The sequence below is a fragment of the Schistocerca nitens genome, chromosome 1 (genome assembly GCF_023898315.1).
Source record: "Schistocerca nitens isolate TAMUIC-IGC-003100 chromosome 1, iqSchNite1.1, whole genome shotgun sequence".
In the NCBI taxonomy this organism is placed as follows: domain Eukaryota; kingdom Metazoa; phylum Arthropoda; class Insecta; order Orthoptera; family Acrididae; genus Schistocerca; species Schistocerca nitens.
In genome coordinates this window covers 1,037,690,461-1,037,709,910 of record NC_064614.1, presented here as the reverse complement: position 1 = coordinate 1,037,709,910, position 19,450 = coordinate 1,037,690,461, and the positions used below count along the sequence as shown (strand labels likewise).

The following is a 19,450-nucleotide window of genomic DNA, read 5'->3' as shown; positions in this document are numbered from 1 at the left end:
TAAAACGCAATAGCGATAGGCTACAATCCGACCTTTATCAAAGTCGGAAACGTGATGGTACGCTTTTCTCCTCCTTACACGACGCATCACAACAACGTTTCACTAAACAATGCCGGTCAACTGCTGTTTGTGTATGAGAAATCGGTTGGAAACTTTCCTCATGTCAGCACCTTGTGTGAATGCTCTGAAAAGCTAATCATTTGCATATCACAGCATCTTCTTCCTGTCGGTTAAATTTCGCGTCTGTAGCACGTTATCTTCGTGGTGTAGCAATTTTAATGGCCAGTAGTGTAAATATGTACACATGAAGAATGAAGATGTAGAATGTTCAGCACACCTTCCTACATTAGCATTATCACTGGAGGAGGAAGAGGGGTGGAAGCTTACAACTACACTTTATTTACCGCATCAAAATACTAAGAACGTCATTACTTCATATCATCAACAAATGTACCAGTTGGCCTCCTGTAATTGGAAATGGCATCTTATGAGCAGACATTTGAGTCGCTCACTTAAGGCGATCTGGATTAGCCGAGCGGTCTAAGGCGCTGCAGTCATGGACTATGCGGCTGGTCCCGGCGGAGGTTCGAGTCCTACCTCGGGCATGGGTGTGTGTGTGTGTTTGTCCTTAGGATAATTTAGGTTAAGTTGTGTGTAAGCTTAGGGACTGATGACCTTAGCAGTTCTCCCATAAGATTTCACACACATTTTTTTAAAGCCGATCTATCATTACGAAATAACTCGTCTTAAAACGTTACAGCCACAGTATAACAGATGGAAATCTGCAGGCAGTATCTAGGACAAACAAATGGTGAAAAAATGAACTTTACTGAATGAGAAAAATACATAGTGTTTGACGTTATTTGGTTCATGAAGGGAAAGGATTAGGTACTAAGGCTCTACATACTGGCTTCTAAATATTGTTTGATGTGTTTGTACGTGTATATATATGCCTGGGGAAGGTAAGTGTCGATGTTTTGAAATGATACCTATTCATTCGATTTTCCGCAGTGCGGAAAATTTACTGTAAAGCATTTATCAAGTCATCCACAATGAAATTAGCTTAGACCATTAATAAACTTTGCATAATTCAGATATTACATTGTGTTTGCGTTATGTCTAATGTACCGTACATCTACATACATACAGTAATCTGCAAACTACCGTCAAGTGCATGGCAGTGGGTACTTGATGCTGCACCACACGTTATGGCTCCTTCCCGTTTTAATCGTGAACAAGCCTCTATGCGTGCTGTAATTGTAATCGTGCCTTCACGAACACTGCGATAGCGATACGCATGGGACTAAAAAAACATTAGGAATCTCCACTTAATACTCGTTATTGACAGTTTGTAAGTAGCCTTTCAAGTCATAATTTGCGTCTGCCTTCAAGAATCTACAATTCATTTTTTTCAACATTTCGTGAGGCTCTACCGTGCTTCAAACAAAACTGTGACTAAAATGAAACTCCCTGGCAGATTAAAACTGTGTGCCCGACCGAGACTCGAACTCGGGACCTTTGCCTTTCGCGGGCAAGTGCTCTACCAACTGAGCTACCGAAGCACGACTCACGCCCGGTACTCACAGCCTTACTTCTGCCAGTACCTCGTCTCCTACCTTCCAAACTTTACAGAAGCTCTCCTTGTTCTGCAAGGTTCACAGGAGAGCTTCTGTAAAGTTTGGAAGGTAGGAGACGAGGTAGTGGCAGAACTAAAGCTGTGAGTACCGGGCGTGAGTCGTGCTTCGATAGCTCAGTTGGTAGAGCACTTGCCCGCGAAAGGCAAAGGTCCCGAGTTCGAGTCTCGGTCGGGCACACAGTTTTAATCTGCCATGAAGTTTCATATCAGCGCACACTCCGCTGCAGAGTGAAAATCTCATTCTGGAAACTGTGACTAGCTCTTGGAGACATACCATAAGACTTTCGGAAAAAATATCATCTACACTATCCCGAAGATAACAAGGGTAGATAAGAGCCATAAATACCACGTATCGCACTATCGGTTTAACGGCTCATACAGCCAAGTTGCTTACAAGAATAATATACAGAAGAATGAAAAATAAAATTCAAGGTATGTTAGACGATGATCAGTTTGGCTGTCGGAGAGGTAAGGGCACTAGAGAGGCAGTTCTGCCGTTGCGACTGATAATGAAAGTAAGACTTACGAAAAATCAAGATACGTCCATGGAATTTTTCGGCCTGGAAAAAGCGTTTGGTAGTAAAATGGTGCAAAGATGTTCGTAATTCTGAGAAAATAGAAGTAAGCTACAGGAAGAGACGGATAATATACAATGTGGATCCGAAACAAGAGGTAACAATAAGAATGAAAACCAAGAACGAAGCTCTCCGATTAAGAAAGATGTAAGAAAGGGATGTTATCTTTCGCCCCTAGTATTCAGACAGAAAATCGAAGATGCATTGACGGAAATAAAAAAAAGTTTCGAAAGTGGGGTTATAATTTAGTATGAAGGGATTTTAATCATAAAACTCGCTGGCGGCATTGCTTTCCTCAGTGAAAATGAACAAGATTTACAGTACGTACTAAAAGGAATGAAATTCCCATGATTAGGGAATATGAATTGGGAGTAAACTGAAGAAAGACGCAAGTAATGACGAGAAGCAGAAATGAGTTTAGTGATGAACTTAAAATCAGAATTGGTAATCACGAAGTGGATAAAATTAAGGAATTCTGCTGCCTTGGAAGCAAAGTAACACACGAGCGATGATGTGGGAAGGACATAAAATGCAGATTAGCACAGACAAAGAGGGCATTCCTGGCCAAGAGGAGTGTAGCAGTCTCAAACAAAGGCCTTCGCCGTCAGGAAGCAATTACTGAGAATACACGTTTGGAACACAGCATTGTACGGCAGTGAATCATGGATAGCGTGAAACCCAGAACCGAAGAGAATCGAAATGTTTGAGATGTGGTGCCACAGAACAGTGCTGAAAATCGGATGGACTGATAAGACAGGGAACGAGATAGTTCTCCGAAAAATCAGCGAAGAAAGGAACGTGTCGAAAACACTGATGAGAAGAAGGTAAAGGATGATAGAACATGTGGTAAGACACCAGGGACTGAACACTGAGATATTAAAGGAAGCTGTCGAGGATAAAAACTATAGGTGAAGACAGAGATTGGAATACATCCACCAAATAATTTAGAAAGAGGGTGCAAGTGCTACTCTAAAACGAAGAGGTTGGCGCAGGAAACGAATTCGTTTCCGGGCCGCTTAAAACCAGTTTGAATTCACTATTGGTCCTCGTGTGGGTCCCACACACCTGAGTACTGCTCTAAGATAGAACGTACAAATGATTATTAAGCAGTCTACTATGTAGATTGACTGCATTTTCCCTGTATTCTACCGAGCGAGGTGGCGCAGTGGTTAGGACACTGGACTCGCATTCGGGAGGACGACGGTTCAATCCCGCGTCCGGCCGTCCTGATTTAGGTTTTCCGTGATATCCCTAAATCGCTCCAGGCAAATGCCGGGATGGTTCCTTTGAAAGGGCACGGTCGACTTCCTTCCCTGTCCTTCCCTAATCCGATGAGACCAATGACCTCGTTCTCTGGTCTCCTTCCCCAAACAACCCAACCCCCAACCCTGTATTCTGCCAGTGATGCGTAATTTCCTATCTATCTTAACAGCGGCTTAGCCTATGCGATCATTTCACCTCGTATCGTTAGAAATTGATGTACCAAGGTATTTGTATGGGATTCAATGCAATCGTTGTCATTGACAGTACGTTTTGCTTCGTTTTGTGAAGTGCATAATGTTAAATTTAAAGCAAGCTGCCAATATCTGCATTACTTTGAAATCCTATCAAGAGGTTGGGTTGGGTTCATTTGGGGGAGGAGGAGACCAAACTGCGAGGACATCGGTCTCATCGGATTAGGGAAGGATGGGAAAGGAAGTCGGCCGTGCCCTCTCGAAGGAACAATCCCAGCATTTGCATGAAGCAATTTAGGGAAATCACAGATGGCCGGACGCGGGACTGCACCGTCGTCCTTCCGAATGCGAGTCCAGTGTGCTAACCACTGCGCCACCTCGCTCGGTGAAATCTTATCAAAATCTGATTGAATACTGATAAAGCTTTTTGAAGACTGTTTCTGCGAACGCTCGTCATCAGTTCTGTAAAGGCCTCGTCGCTATTGCTGGAGAGGCCGAGTTGACACTTTTGTTACGGTAGGCTGAGTTTTTGAGTTCGTGAGACGACTTCTCGTGCACTACACCGCTAAGACAATTGCTCCCTGCCACTATTACACAGCTATGCCCCAGGCTCAGATAACAGGGTAGGAGAACGTAGGTTCTACAAAACTCCAACAAATTAGTAGCAAAGTCACTCAAATGAGTTGAAAGGCTTACTTATCTTTGTGACTTGTCGATAATGAAGTCCACAACACTGCATGTAATATAACAAAAAAAAAAGCCCTCAATGGCTAAGTACAAATAAGTCAGCCCTGGACGATGATCTATAACCAAGTGGGCGAGAGCTGCTCTTGTATCTCCAGAGTAGGCTTCTGTCCGTTGTCATCCGGTCATTGGAGAATTGTACTCGGCCTGCAGTTGGCCGGGGCGAAGTCGGTATCTTCACCATCAGTGCCGCCCGTGGCCCTGGTAGAACTCGCGCAAGTTGCGAGTCTCTATGGTACTGGCACCAGCTCGCATCTTCGCATCTGTGGTGCTTTTGCCCTGGCTGTGTCTTGTTCGAACGACAGAGCAGCTGAATTTCATTTCAGATAACTGCACCATCTGCGACAAGTCTAACGTTGCTATATATACTGTCTGCAAGGTCATTAGTGTACAACACGAACAACAACGCACTTCTACGTGATATGTATCGTGCTGCTTCTAGTCCTGTCAGTGAGTCTCCATCCAAGAAAACACGCTGCTTCCTCCTTACCAAGAAATCTTGAACCCAGTAACAAATGTTGTTTGATACTCCATATAGTCGTAGATTTGATAATAAATATTGCTATGGTATCGAGCCATAAATTTTTCGGAAAAAATAGTGCATCAACTGATTGCCTCCGCTCAGGGCTTTCAGGATGCCATGTGATAAAATCGCAAGTTGCGTTTTCGCATGATGGATGTTTCCAGACTCCATATTAGTTGTTGTTGTTGTTGTGGTCTTCAGTCCTGAGACTGGTTTGATGCAGCTCTCCATGCTACTTATCCTGTGCAAGCTTCTTCATCTCCCAGTACCTACTGCAACCTACATCGTTCTGAATCTGCTTAGTGTATTCATCTCTTGGTCTCCCTCTACGATTTTTTACCCACCACGCTGCCCTCCAATACTAAATTTGTGATCCCTTGATGCCTCAGAACAAGTCCTACCAACCGATCCCTTCTTCTGGTCAAGCTGTGTCACAAACTTCTCTTCTCCCCAATCCTATTCAATACTTCCTCATTAGTTATGTGATCTACCCATCTAATCTTCAGCATTCTTCTGTAGCACCATATTTCGAAAGCTTCTATTCTCTTCTTGTCCAAACTATTTATCGCCCATGTTTCACTTCCATACATCGCTACACTCCATACAAATACTTTCAAAAATGACTTCCTGACACTTAAATCTAAACTCGATGTTAACAAATTTCTCTTCTTCAGAAACGCTTTCCTTGCCATTGCCAGTCTACATTTTTTATCCTCTCTACTTCGACCATCATCAGTTATTTTGCTCCCCAAATAGCAAAACTCCTTTACTACTTTAGGTGTCTCATTTCCTAATCTAATTCCCTCAGCATCACCCGACTCAATTCGACTACATTCCATGATCCTCGCTTTGCTTTTGTTGATGTTCATCTTATATCCTCCTTTCAAGACGCTATCCATTCCCATATTAGTTATATATAAAGATGGTACCTGTCCGAAAGAATAGATACCATCTTCATCTAAATAGTGCATGTAGCATATGTAGCAGTTAAGGCTCACCTGCCATTTGACCATCTTCTTCTGTGCTGATGCACAAACAGTGTCCGAGCTCTTACGGGAATCGGCAAAAAGCCGCGAGTAATGAGTATCATGGGCAGGGGCACTATGAATATGGTGCGGGACAATAAGTTAGGAATGTGGGTCTCACGGGAGGCGTGCCCGAGACAAGTCCCTGCAGTCGCACTACCCTCTGTGTCCTCGGAGTCTCATCTGGATAGAGCGTCTCCCATGTAATTAGAAGATCCCGGGATCGAGTCCCGGTCGGGGCACACATTTTCAAATTTTCCCGTTGACTTCTATCAACGCCTGTATGCAGCCAGGGGTATTCATTTCACTGTAATTCCATATTATCTGGCATGTGCGAGGTCATCCGTTCGCCATACCTCTGCTGTGAACTCCATTTGACGATGACGTCGTCTTCCGCTCCTTTCCTTTCACGCCCAATGTGAATCGATACTAAATCGTTAGTATTGTTCTAGCGTCGATGCGTTAGCGACTGACGCTCGGTGAACACCGGTGAGATCGCTATGCGGACCACACTGATACGTTCAGCCAAGGGGAACATGTAGGCGGCTTCCTCACTTGCAGGCGTATCCAGTGTGTAAGCGGAGAAGCAGTGCCAATGGGCCCGTTACATCGCGGAGCACCTGTTTTGTCGGTTATTCCGCAGCTCGGTAGGCTCCCAACGGGCTCCGGTTACCGGCCGGGCTCTCTTTTCGGCCGGATGCTCACCTCTAACGAGGCGAACGGGTCCGATCAGAGAATCCAATCTCCCTGCTGCGTCTGGTCAAATTACACCGCGGCTGGTGTTCGGTGGCTGGTCGTACACTAATTTTGCACAAACCAGAACAGCAGTTGCCCCACGAATTCTGAAACACGTTCTCATACAGTACAAAAAAGAAAAATATTATCACGCTGTAAAGAAATAAAAATCAGTAAGCTATTCGTGCTCGGGTACTGTGCGGGGCCTTCTTCCGAAGTACAAAGGTACCAGTGTTCTCAGACGAGGGTATTCTGCTCTGAGCACTATGGGATTTAACATCTGAGGTCATCAGTCCCGTAGAACTTAGAAACTACTTAAACCTAACTAACCTAAGGACATCACACACATCCATGCCCGAGGCAGGATTCGAACCTGCGACCGTAGCGGTCGCGCGGTTCCAGACTGTAGCGCCTACAACCGCTCGGCCACAACGGCCGACGGGTATTCTGCGTTGTGGATATTTTCCAACCCAGAGGGCTCGTCCATTTGCTAAACCATACCAGAATATCACATCCGCTATTTCACTTCCATTGCCAACAAGGGGTGGAAGAGAGAAAATGTAAATGTACTGCACCTTTCGTACGTAGAAACAGTAAACACATAAGCGAATCTGCTGTTGGAAGAAGGTAAAACACCATGATACTACCCAGGATTGACAGTACTGCACAATACACAAAAACACGACGATAAGTAGACTACAGCACTATTCGACCCACACAACTGGCTGCAAACCACTTAATGGTAGGTAGAGTACTGTGAGTAAGACATCTTAATACCCTGCCGACACTTTTGACGGAACACCAATGCAACGACTGTGCTAATATCCGCCAAAAAGCGTCGCGTAGCCTTCCTATAAACATGCGCTTATCTCGGTAAGTATGTGGTTCAGTTCCCAAGTTTATTGGATTAATTTTCCTTGTTTCGATGCCGGCATTGGTGGCCGAGCGGTTCTAGGCGCTTCAGTCCGTAACCGCGCGACTGCAACGGTCACAGGTTCGAATCCTGCCTCGGGCGTGGATGTGTCTGATGTCCTTAGGTTAGTTAGGTTTAATTAGTTCTAAGTTCTAGGGGACTGATTACCTCAGATATTAAGTCCCATATTGCTCAGAGCCATTTGAACCATTTTTTTGAACCTTGTTTCGATGAGTACTACCAACTATCATAGTATTCGACACTTTTTTTAAACACCCCGTAATTTCATTTTTTAGATGTCCGCCTTTGATTTTTAATTTAAAAAAGAAAAACAAAAAAGTTTTTTTTTCTCATCTTTATTATTTTTAAAAGTGCTCTTGGCTGAAGATCGGAATATTGTACCGCTCACAGATCCCTTCCCCCCTACCCATTTGGGGCGAGGGGTATGAAATAATAAAGAAACAAAAAAACCATAGTAAAAAAGAAATTATTGATAAAGTGATCCTATAACGATTGCGCTCTTGCCGACTGAGGTAAGGAACTCTAGAAAGTGACTGTTCGCAAAGGCCCTCCTGTAATATCCCTTTCGAAACGCGCCGTATAGCCAGTATTATATAATCTATGAGAGGATATTGAAAGTATAGAAAGGCGGACGCACGAATGGTCACAAGCTTGTCTGACTCAACAAGAACGTTTACGGGAACGTCGAATAACATGAACTGGCAAACACTTGCAGATAGACGTAAATTATCCCGCAAAAGCGTATGTGTAAAATTTCAATAACCAGTATTAGGCAAAGACTCTAAAGATAGACTTCGACCACGTACTCATCGGTCCCGTAGATTAAATACAGCATTCATATAGGCATTTAAGAAGCCATTCTTTCCGCATACCATACGCGATTGGGACGGGACGAAACAGTGCCATGTTGTACCACGCTAAATACCCTCTGCCATGCACTTCACAATGGTTCCTCCTTTGGGAGAGCGCCAAGGAGATGCTGAAAAACAAAGCGGCAGACGCTTGAATATAGACGCCATATACCTCATGAAGGCGTACGAAAAAGTTTCTAGATGATGAAGATGAAGATGAGGAATATACCACAAGCGTTTACGTACTATCATAGATTAAAAACAACAGTCGAGATCGCCATAGCATTCGTTTATTATGACCACTTTCGGCTTACGTTAAAGCCATCTCAAACTTTTTACGCCCCCTGTTGCTGGGCCTGGCGGCTGCTCGGTTTTTCACGTGATAACACGTTCGCGCACAGTCACTGTACGGTCATAATAAACTAATGTTATTGCGATCTCAGCTGTTGTGTGTAACTTAGTATAGCACCAGATTCCTGCACTGCATGGATAATGATGTCTAAATTTAGGCTACGTATCACTTCCGCAGAGACTGAAGAGAAGATAAGACGAATTGCAGACGTGTCATTCGTTCCGTTCCATATTCGAGTAGTGTGGCTAGAAGCCCTATCGAGTTGCACAGCTCGAAGTAGCTTCTGCCGTAGACGTCAGGGTGCTTTACAGAATGCAGGAGTACATATGAAAAAATATGCTCGTCCTGGTTAGCAGATCCTGCGGTAAGGCGACCTCGTGTCTGGATGTAGGAGTAGCCGGAGGAGGAGATGGCGGCGCGAGACAGGAAGCGACTGGACGCTGCTGGGAGCCGCTTCGTCAGTGCTGACGGAAACTCAAGACTGCGCAACGCGCTGCGATGCAGGCGTTCTGCCGGCCGAGACAAGGTCAGCCCTACTGTGTAGCTGGCGTGTTCAAAAAATGGTTCAAACGGCTCTGAGCACTATGGGACTCAACTGCTGAGGTCATTAGTCCCCTAGAACTTAGAACTAGTTAAACCTAACTAACCTAAGGACACCACACACATCCATGCCCGAGGCAGGATTCGAACCTGCGACCGTAGCGGTCTCGCGGGTCCAGACTGCAGCGCCAGAACCGCGCGGCCACTTCGGCCGGCACTGGCGTGTTAACGTGGCGTCTGTCAGTGGATGGGCTACCAATAGCTCCAATTAGATGTTTTACGGAACGCTTTCGGAGAGTAAGTACCAGCACAACGAGGCCACGTTCGCAAACGTTACAAGGCCAATCAGTCAATTATCCAGACCGTTGCCCTCTGCAGCTACTGAATAGGCTGCAGCTTCTTTTAAGAAATCATATGAACAGTGGAAATCTCAAACGTTCTGAGTACCATTTTTTCACTAATCGCATTTTCAGCGCTATTGTGATCTTGATATTCTGTTGCATGTCCCCAGACTTGCTCCAAGGGTCAAATCGTGAAGAATATGTTTCAAACATTCCTTACTAGATGGAGCATGGTCTTTCCGCCAAGCAGTGCTTCCCTCCTGAGTTCGAAGGGCCATGGAACGTGAGGATATGGTAGGGCTTCCCATCAACATCTTCAGCTCTTATGAAGAAACGGGCTTCAGTGTAGCGAATGAGCATTGCTACAGCTTTGAAAATTTGTGCTTTGAACACATTGGAAGTTAATATCGGATAAATCGATGATACAGCTTCTCTAAAATGTTGATATAGACAGCGTAGCAGTTGTGTCGGCCAGTGTGGGTGTCAGCACCGACACGAACAAGGAATAAGAGAAGTTGCGATGGCCAGTAGCAGGAATCCAAAATGATCTGTACATACCACGTGCTGATTAATATAACATTTTGTTTCTAAAAACAAAAGTAGCTTATCTTCTCTTGAATCCTGTGCTTCCCGTGCCTCCTACATACAAAATTTTTTGGTGTGCCACGTACTGTAGGATTTTAATCCTTTCTTTTGTATGGGGTTTTGTTCTAGTGGTAGGTTTATTACGCTACCGTGTGAAGGTACGACTACTTATACGCTTTTGGGTGGCACGAATTTGCATTAACCATGCTATATGTTGCAGTGGGATCAGGGTAAATTTCAAATTTCTGTGTGTTGCAAATTTTTTTACGGTTAAGTAAAGAGAATTTTCTGTTTCATTGTTTTCTTGTTATGTTGCAAATTCCATTTTAGGGTGCAGTGCATTCAGTGCCTCTTGTATTCATTGGATGTCTGTATTGATACCATCTGTTAGAATCAGTGTTTCATTGACATATCTACGAGTGTAATAAGACATGACTTTCTTAATCAACACATATGAATCCTTAAAAAATTTTCCTCTGTCGTGTTTACCAATATATCTGATATTGTCCCAGCTGTGCTACATCCCATGGCCATCCATCTGCTGGTGCATAAATTTTATGGTTAATTTGAAAGTAGTTTTGATGGAGTACTAATTGTAGCAGTCATATAATTTCGTTTCTTATAAATTCATTAGTGCCTGTTGCGGACGTTTTTCCGTATTGCAGTAGGCTATTTTAAAATATGGTGATTATTTCATAAATCAGATTTTAGGTGTAAAGATTTGTAATACTGACGGATATGAATTTTCCATTTGCTGGAATTTTATGTTTTTAAATTTTTTACTAATAAGGTATGTAGGGTTATCTATGCCATCTACCACTGGGTGGAGTGGAGGTAATGGTTAGTGGAGTTTGGTTGCCCATGTAGTCTAGGTGTTCCAGGGTTCATCACTATACATGACCTTTTTCCATATTCTGTTAGGATTTTGTTACATTATTTGACAATTTTATTCGTTTGTTCTGCATGTCTATTTTCATAGATGAATTTTGATGTACAGTGACAGTGTCCAGCAAAGTCATATGGACATGCAAACAATAGTAAACCTAGTAACAACCAAGAAAATACGATCACCAAAATTTGTTAATAATGCAACAGTTTATTCACTGTTACTACTTTACTCGCTATTACTACGCTCAAGTAACGTCTTCCTGTTACTCAGTGCTGATGTTCTCTAAGACTACGACCGAACTGGGGGGCTACCACCGATGGGCGGCTGGTTAAATCAGCCCCACACCTGCTTTCCTGGAGGTATGGCGCTGCCGCTCTTTCCATTGGCGAACGGGTCAGCGCCTTCTTGACGCCGTTTGACGTAGCTGCGCTGGTCAGTGTGCAGTAGATACTTTACGACTGCACAGCATGGGTACATCACTGATGAAACAGGTTCACCGTACGATCAACAGATATCAGGAACACTCCTACGTGCTACAACCTCAAAATCGATGTGAGTGTGTTTTTGTCCCTTATACACTACTGGCCATTAAAATTGCTACACCACGAAGATGACGTGCTACAGACGCAAAATTTAACCGACAGGAAGAAGATGCTGTGATATGCAAATGATTAGCTTTTCAGAGCATTCACAAAAGGTTGGCGCCGGTGGCGACACCTACAACGTGCTCACATGAGGAAAGTTTCCAACCGATTTCTCATACACAAACACCAGTTGACCGGCTTTGCATGGTGAAACGTTGTTGGGATGCCTCGTGTAAGGAGGAGAAATGCGTACCATCACGTTTCCGACTTTGATAAAGGTCGGATTGTAACCTATCAGTATTGCGGTTTATCGTATCGAGACATTGCTGCTCGCGTTGGTAGAGATCCAATGACTGTTAGCAGAATACGGAATCGGTGGGTTCAGGAGGGTAACACGGAACGCCGTGCTGGATCCCAACGGCTTCTATGACTAGCAGTCTAGATGACAGGCATCTTATCCGCATGGCTGTAACGGATCGTGCAGCCACGTCTCGATCCCTGAGTCAACAGATGGGGACGTTTGCAAGACAACAACCATCTGCACGAACAGTTAGACCACGTTTGCAGCAGCACGGACTATCAGCTCGGAGACCATGGCTGCGGCTACCCTTTACGCTGCATCACAGACAGGAGCGCCTGCGATGGTGTACTCAACGACGAACCTGGGTGCACGAATGGCAGAACGTCATTTTTTCGGATGAATCCAGCTTCCGTTTACAGCATCATGATGGTCGCATTCGTGTTTGGCGACACCGCGGTGAACGCACATCGGAAGCGTGTATTCGTCATCGCCATACTGGCGTATCACCCAGCGTGATGGTATGGGGTGTCAGTGGTTACACGCCTCAGTCACCTCTTGTTCGCATTGACGGCACTTTGAACAGTGGACGTTACATTTCAGATGTGTTACGATCCGTGGCTCTACCCTTCATTCGATCCCTGCGAAACCCTACATTTCAGCAGGATAATGCACGACCGCATGTTGCAGGTCCTGTACGGGCCTTTCTGGATACAGAAAATGTTCGACTGCTGCCCTGGCCAGTACATTTTCCAGATCTCGCAGCAATTGAAAACGTCTGGTGAATGGTGGCCGAGCAACTGGCTCGTCTCAGTACTACAGTCACTACTGTTGATGAACTGTGATATCGTGTTGAATCTGCATGGGCAGCTGTACCTGTACACGCCATCCAAGCTCTGTTTGACTCAATACCCAGGCGTATCAAGGCCGTTATTACGACCAGAGGTGGTTGCTCCGGGTACTGATTTCTCAGAATCTATGCACCCAAATTGCGTGAAAACGTAATAAAAAAAAATGGTTCAAATGGCTGTGAGCACAATGGGCCTTAAGTTGTGAAGTCATCGGTGCCCTAGAACTTAGAACTACTTAAACCTAACTAACCTAAGGACATCACACACATCCATGCCTGAGGCAGGATTCGAACCTGCGACCGTAGCGGTCGCGAGGTTCCAGACTGTAGCGCCTAGAAAACATAAACACATGTCAGTTCTAGTATAAAATATTTGTCCAATGAATACCCGTTTATCATTTGCATTTCTTCTTGGTGTAGCAATTTTAATGGCCAGTAGTGGTAGCTCTCAGCGCCTCACTTTTAGTTAACTAGTGTATAAACCATTACGAATTCCTTTGGATAAAGTAAGGGCTAGTAAACCTGCCCGCGGCGCGGCGGTGCGTGTGGTATGCTCGCGCGGTCTCAGGTGCACGCCGACAATTTGCGGGCGTTCTCAAAGAGCGGACGGCCGCCGAGTCGCTCCCCGCTGTTAATATCTCCCTGCAGTAAAGCACTGCGATAGCATCGATTGCGGCTGTACTACTCGCGGTATTACAACGTGAGGGGAACGTGGTTGCGCAAATGCGCTCGACGCGGAACTTCTCCAACACGAGGAAGCGCATTCCGGTGTCGGTTTTCGCTTGACCCTGCGGTCGGCTTCTCTTTATATCCTACTTACTTAGCTAATAGTCTTATCTGCGCTACCTCTGTACGTGCTTAATCGCTGTACAAGTCACCTTAAATGCTGACTGTATTCCTGCAACTGCTGTATGATCAGAATTAGAATAATTTGAATAATTCTGCGTAATACACATCAGAACGCAGGGGTAGCACTGTTAACTTTTATCTGCAGCAGAATGTTTCTGAAAAAACTTGATGTAAGAAAGTATTACCATACTTTCACCCTAATTTTCAAATGTGGGAGTACATCGATGTGAACAAATACTACGAAGCATACTTCCTGTATGAGGAAGGGCGTATCTTCTTTTCTCTTATACGAAGAGCGTCTGACACGTGAGTCACGGATTTTTATCGGTTTTTGCAAAGGACGTTCTGTAAATTAAAAATAAAGAAATACGAGTTTCGGCAATTTAGTAGCCACACCTAATTTTTGAAAAAAAAAATGTAGGTTAAAGTTGATGGAATTTCGTATTTTCAGTGCTATGCATCGAAAGATCGTCTAAAAGCAAACAATTTTTGTTATTGTAATATGGGGTTCAAAGTTAATAATGTTCGAGTTATTAACGTTTTTGTGTTTTCATACTGTAGCTTCGGCATCCGTCATTCTACGAGTCTAGGAGTGCGAGGTCGGCTGCGAGGGGTCGAGGCGTTAAACTACCAAACCACTGGCCCATGTTCGAGTCTTGGTCTTGGCATTTTTTTTTTCATTCGATTTTTTCAGTGTATCTTGTAATATTCTAATAATAATGGGAATACTTTAAGTTGACTTTTTGCAAGTAAAACATCAGGAGGCGTGATTAAATATTTATAATGCACCTCTAGTTAATTGCTTATGTACTTTTTGGTCCAATCCGTACCGTGTCTTTTAAGGACATTGCATAATTATAATTCCAAGTACACTGATAAGTTCGATTGCTTTTATTTCTACAATAGGCCGACTTCGACTGAATTGCCACCATCAACTAACCTGTAAGTAAAAGGTACATAATTTTGGTACATTATCTCTGATTTTATAGGTAATTTTTAAATGAGTTTCATTATTATATATTTTTACATGCATCTGATATATTTGGAATCCATACCATATTCGTTGATTTCCCACTATCTATTTGCTTCTGAATTACGTTACTTTGCTGTTATTCGAGTAATAATGGTTGGTTATCATCTTATCTGATTTATTGCTTTGTGTAGTTGTCAGACTATATTCTTTATATGGGTATTTGACAGATAATCCAGCGCTATTGTATGGTTACACGCAGTTCTCTTTATCATTGGTGTTACGTAGGTATTGATTACTACCACAGCGTGTGAGGTATATCTATATATTTTCTTTTTATAGCTGTGGCATTATTTACAAATTTTAGTGATCGTATTTTTTTGGTTGTTACACAGTTTATTATTATTGATTGCATGTCCATATGACATTGCTGGACACTGTCACTGTATTCCAAAATTCATCTATGAAAATAGATATGCAGAACAAACGAAGAAAATTGTCAAATAATGTAACACAATCCTAACAGAATATGGAAAAAGGTCTGGTATAGTGATGAACCCTGTAACACCTAGACTACATGGGCAACCAAAATCCATTAACCATTACCTCCACTCCACCCAGTGGTAGATAGCATAGATACCTTATTAGTAAAAAATTTAAAAATCGCCTAATAAAATTCTATACATATAATAAAAATATATGGTTAGTAACTCAAGACTATTAGCACAAAAAATAGAGGACATAAAAAAATGGAAAATTCACATTGATCAGTATTACAAATCTTTACACTTACATTCTGATTTATGAAATAATCACCTTAATTTAAAATAACCTACTGCAATACGGAAACTGCAATACGGTAACAGGCGCTAATGAATTTATATGAAACGAAATTATATGACTACTAAAATTTGTACTCCATCAAAACTGCTTTCAATTTAACCATAAAATTTATACACAAACAGATGGATGGCCATGGGATGTAGCACAGCCTGGACAATAGTGGATATATTACTAAACAGGACAGAAGAAAAATTTTTAAGGAATTCATATTTGTTGATTAAGAAGTTATGTATTATTATACTCATAGATATGTCAGTGAAACACAAATGCTAGCAGATGGTATCAATACAGACATCCAACAAATACACGAGGCACTGAATGCACTGCACCATAAAATGGAATTTACAAAATTACGAGAAAACAATAAAACAAAAAAGTTCCTCGACTTAGTCGTAAAAAACCATTAGCAACACACGCAACAAATTTACCCTAATCCCACTGCAACATATAGCATGGTTAATGCAAATTCATGCCGCCCAAAAGCGTATAAGTACTCGGAGGCCGAACCGCACAATAACGCTGGGTTCGGTGTGGCGCGGCGGTAAAGTGGGTGGACTGCTGTGGCCTGTTGTGGGGCTGTGAACCATTGAGGGCTACAGCGGAGCGAAGCCTCTCCGTCGTTTTGAGGTCCCCGGTTCAGTACACAATACACACACATCACCAACAGGAAAACAGATAGCGGCGCCAGTTTCTTTACCACTAGACATTTCGCTAGTGACTTTTATTAAATTCCAAATACCATTGCAGCGTCCCGTGGAGAGACTGTCTGTGACTCTTCAGTGGTGATTCGTCCATCGGATGTGGACGTTAGATTTGGCGTCTACTTTGGCATTATGCGAGACAGGTATGCAAAATGCCGGCACGGAGTTTTACTCTTTCCCTTCTGCCAGTGTGCACTCGGTGTGCTTGCCGGGGGGTCTCGTCCGTAATGTGGAGGAGGCCCTTCCGGCAGCTATTGAACGCACTGGGTGTGACCGGCTGCAGATAGTAGCACATGTCGGAACGAATGACGCCTGCCGCTTGGGTTCTGAGGCCATCCTTGGTTCCTTCCGGCGGCTGGCTGATTTGGTGAAGACAACCAGCATCGCACGCGGAGTGCAAGCTGAGCTTAATATCTGCAGCATAGTGCCCAGAGTCGATCGCGGTCCTCTGGTTTGGAGCCGTGTGGAGGGTCTAAACCAGAGGCTCAGACGACTCTGCGACTATAATGGTTGCAAATTCATCGACCTCCGTTATTGGGTGGAGAACTGTAGGGCCCCCCTAGACAGGTCAGGCGTGCACTACACACCGGAAGCAGCTACTAGGGTAGCAGAGTACGTGTGGCGTGCACACGGGGGTTTTTTAGGTTAGAGGGACCCCCCCTTGGGCGAAACGATAAAATACCTGACGGCTTACCAGAGAGAACATTATCATCGTTGATAAAGAACGTCCGTCCTCAGAGACCAAAAACAGGAAAAGTTAACGTAATATTGGTAAACTGCAGGAGTATCCAGGGCAAGGTTCCTGAATTACTATCTCTTATTGAAGGAAATAGTGCGCATATAGTATTAGGAACGGAAAGTTGGTTAAAACCGGAAGTGAACAGTAACGAAATCCTAGACACAGAATGGAATATATACCGCAAGGATAGGATAAACGCCAATGGTGGAGGAGTATTTATAGCAGTAAAGAATTCAATAATATCCAGTGAAGTTATTAGCGAATGCGAATGTGAAATAATCTGGGTTAAGTTAAGTATCAAAGGTGGGTCAGATATGATAGTCGGATGCTTCTATAGGCCACCTGCATCAGCAACCGTAGTAGTTGAGCGCCTCAGAGAGAACCTGCAGAACGTCGTGAAGAAGTTTCGTGATCATACTATTGTAATAGGGGGAGACTTCAATCTACCAGGTATAGAATGGGATAGTCACACAATCAGAACTGGAGCCAGGGACAGAGACTCTTGTGACATTATCCTGACTGCCTTGTCCGAGAATTACTTCGAGCAGATAGTTAGAGAACCAACTCGTGAAGCTAACGTTTTAGACCTCATAGCAACAAATAGACCGGAACTTTTCGACTCCGTGAATGTAGAAGAGGGTATCAGTGATCATAAGTCAGTGGTTGCATCAATGACTACAAGTGTAATAAGAAATGCCAAGAAAGGAAGGAAAATCTATTTGCTTAACAAGAGTGATAGGGCACAAATCGCAGAATATCTGAGTGACCACCATCAAACGTTCATTTCTGAGGAAGAGGATGTGGAACAAAAATGGAAAAAATTCAGAAACATCGTCCAGTACGCCTTAGATAAGTTCGTACCGACTAAGGTCCAAAGCGAGGGGAAAGATCCACCGTGGTATAACAATCATGTACGAAAGGTACTACGGAAACAAAGAAAGCTTCACCATAGGTTTAAGAGTAGTCAAATCATAGCTGATAAGGAAAAGCTGAACGAAGCGAAAAAGAGCGTAAAGAGAGCAATGAGAGAAGCATTCAACGAATTCGAACATAAAACATTGGCAAACAATCTAAACAAGAACCCTAAAAAGTTTTGGTCATATGTAAAATCGGTAAGCGGATCTAAATCCCCTATTCAGTCACTCGTTGACCACGATGGCACCGAAACAGAGGACGACCGAAGAAAGGCAGAAATACTGAATTCAGTGTTCCGAAACTGTTTCACTGCGGAAAATCGTAACACGGTCCCTGACTTCAGCCGTCGCACGGACGCCAAAATGGAAAATATTGAAATAAACGATATCGGAATTGAAAAACAACTGCTATCACTTAGTAGCGGAAAAGCATCCGGACCAGACGAGATACCCTTAAGATTCTACAGTGATTATGCTAAAGAACTTGCCCCTTTTCTATCAGCAATTTATCGTAGATCTCTGGAAGAACGTAAAGTACCTAGCGACTGGAAGAAAGCACAGGTCGTTCCCATTTTCAAGAAGGGTCATAAATCAGATGCGAATAATTATAGGCCTATTTCACTTACGTCAATCTGTTGTAGAATAATGGAACATGTTTTGTGTTCTCGTATTATGACGTTCTTAGATAATACAAATCTCCTTCATCATAACCAACATGGATTCCGCAAACAGAGATCATGTGAAACCCAGCTCGCCCTATTTGCCCAAGAAATTCACAGTGCCGTAGACACTGGCGAGCAGATTGATGCCGTATTCCTGGACTTCAGGAAGGCATTTGATACGGTTCCGCACTTACGTTTAGTGAAAAAAATACGTGCTTACGGAATATCGGACCAGGTTTGTGATTGGATTCAGGATTTCCTAGAAGAAAGAACACAACATGTCATTCTTAACGGTTCAAAATCTGCAGATGTAGAGGTAATTTCGGGAGTACCGCAAGGAAGCGTGATAGGACCTTTATTGTTTACAATATACATAAATGACTTAGTTGACAACATCGGTAGCTCCGTGAGGCTATTTGCAGATGACACGGTTGTCTACAAGAAAGTAGCAACATCAGAAGACTCGTACGTACTCCAGGAAGACCTGCAGAGGATTAATGAATGGTGCGACAGCTGGCAGCTTTCCCTAAATGTAGATAAATGTAATATAATGCGCATACATAGGGGCAGAAATCCATTCCAGTACGATTATGCCATAGGTGGTAAATCATTGGAAGCGGTAACGACCGTAAAATACTTAGGAGTTACTATCCGGGGCGATCTGAAGTGGAATGATCACATAAAACAAATAGTGGGAAAAGCAGGCGCCAGGTTGAGATTCATAGGAAGAATTCTAAGAAAATGTGACTCATCGACGAAAGAAGTAGCTTACAAAACGCTTGTTCGTCCGATTCTTGAGTATTGCTCATCAGTATGGGACCCTTACCAGGTTGGATTAATAGAAGAGATAGACATG

General features: G+C 43.4%; 1 non-coding gene across 1 annotated transcript; it reads left to right on the top strand.

The window, feature by feature from the left end:
* Positions 1-1,738: 1,738 nt before the first annotated feature.
* On the top strand, positions 1,739-1,813 carry Trnas-cga (transfer RNA serine (anticodon CGA)). Its single transcript has one exon. It is a non-coding gene; the product is annotated as a tRNA-Ser (tRNA).
* The last annotated feature ends 17,637 nt before the right edge of the window (positions 1,814-19,450 follow it).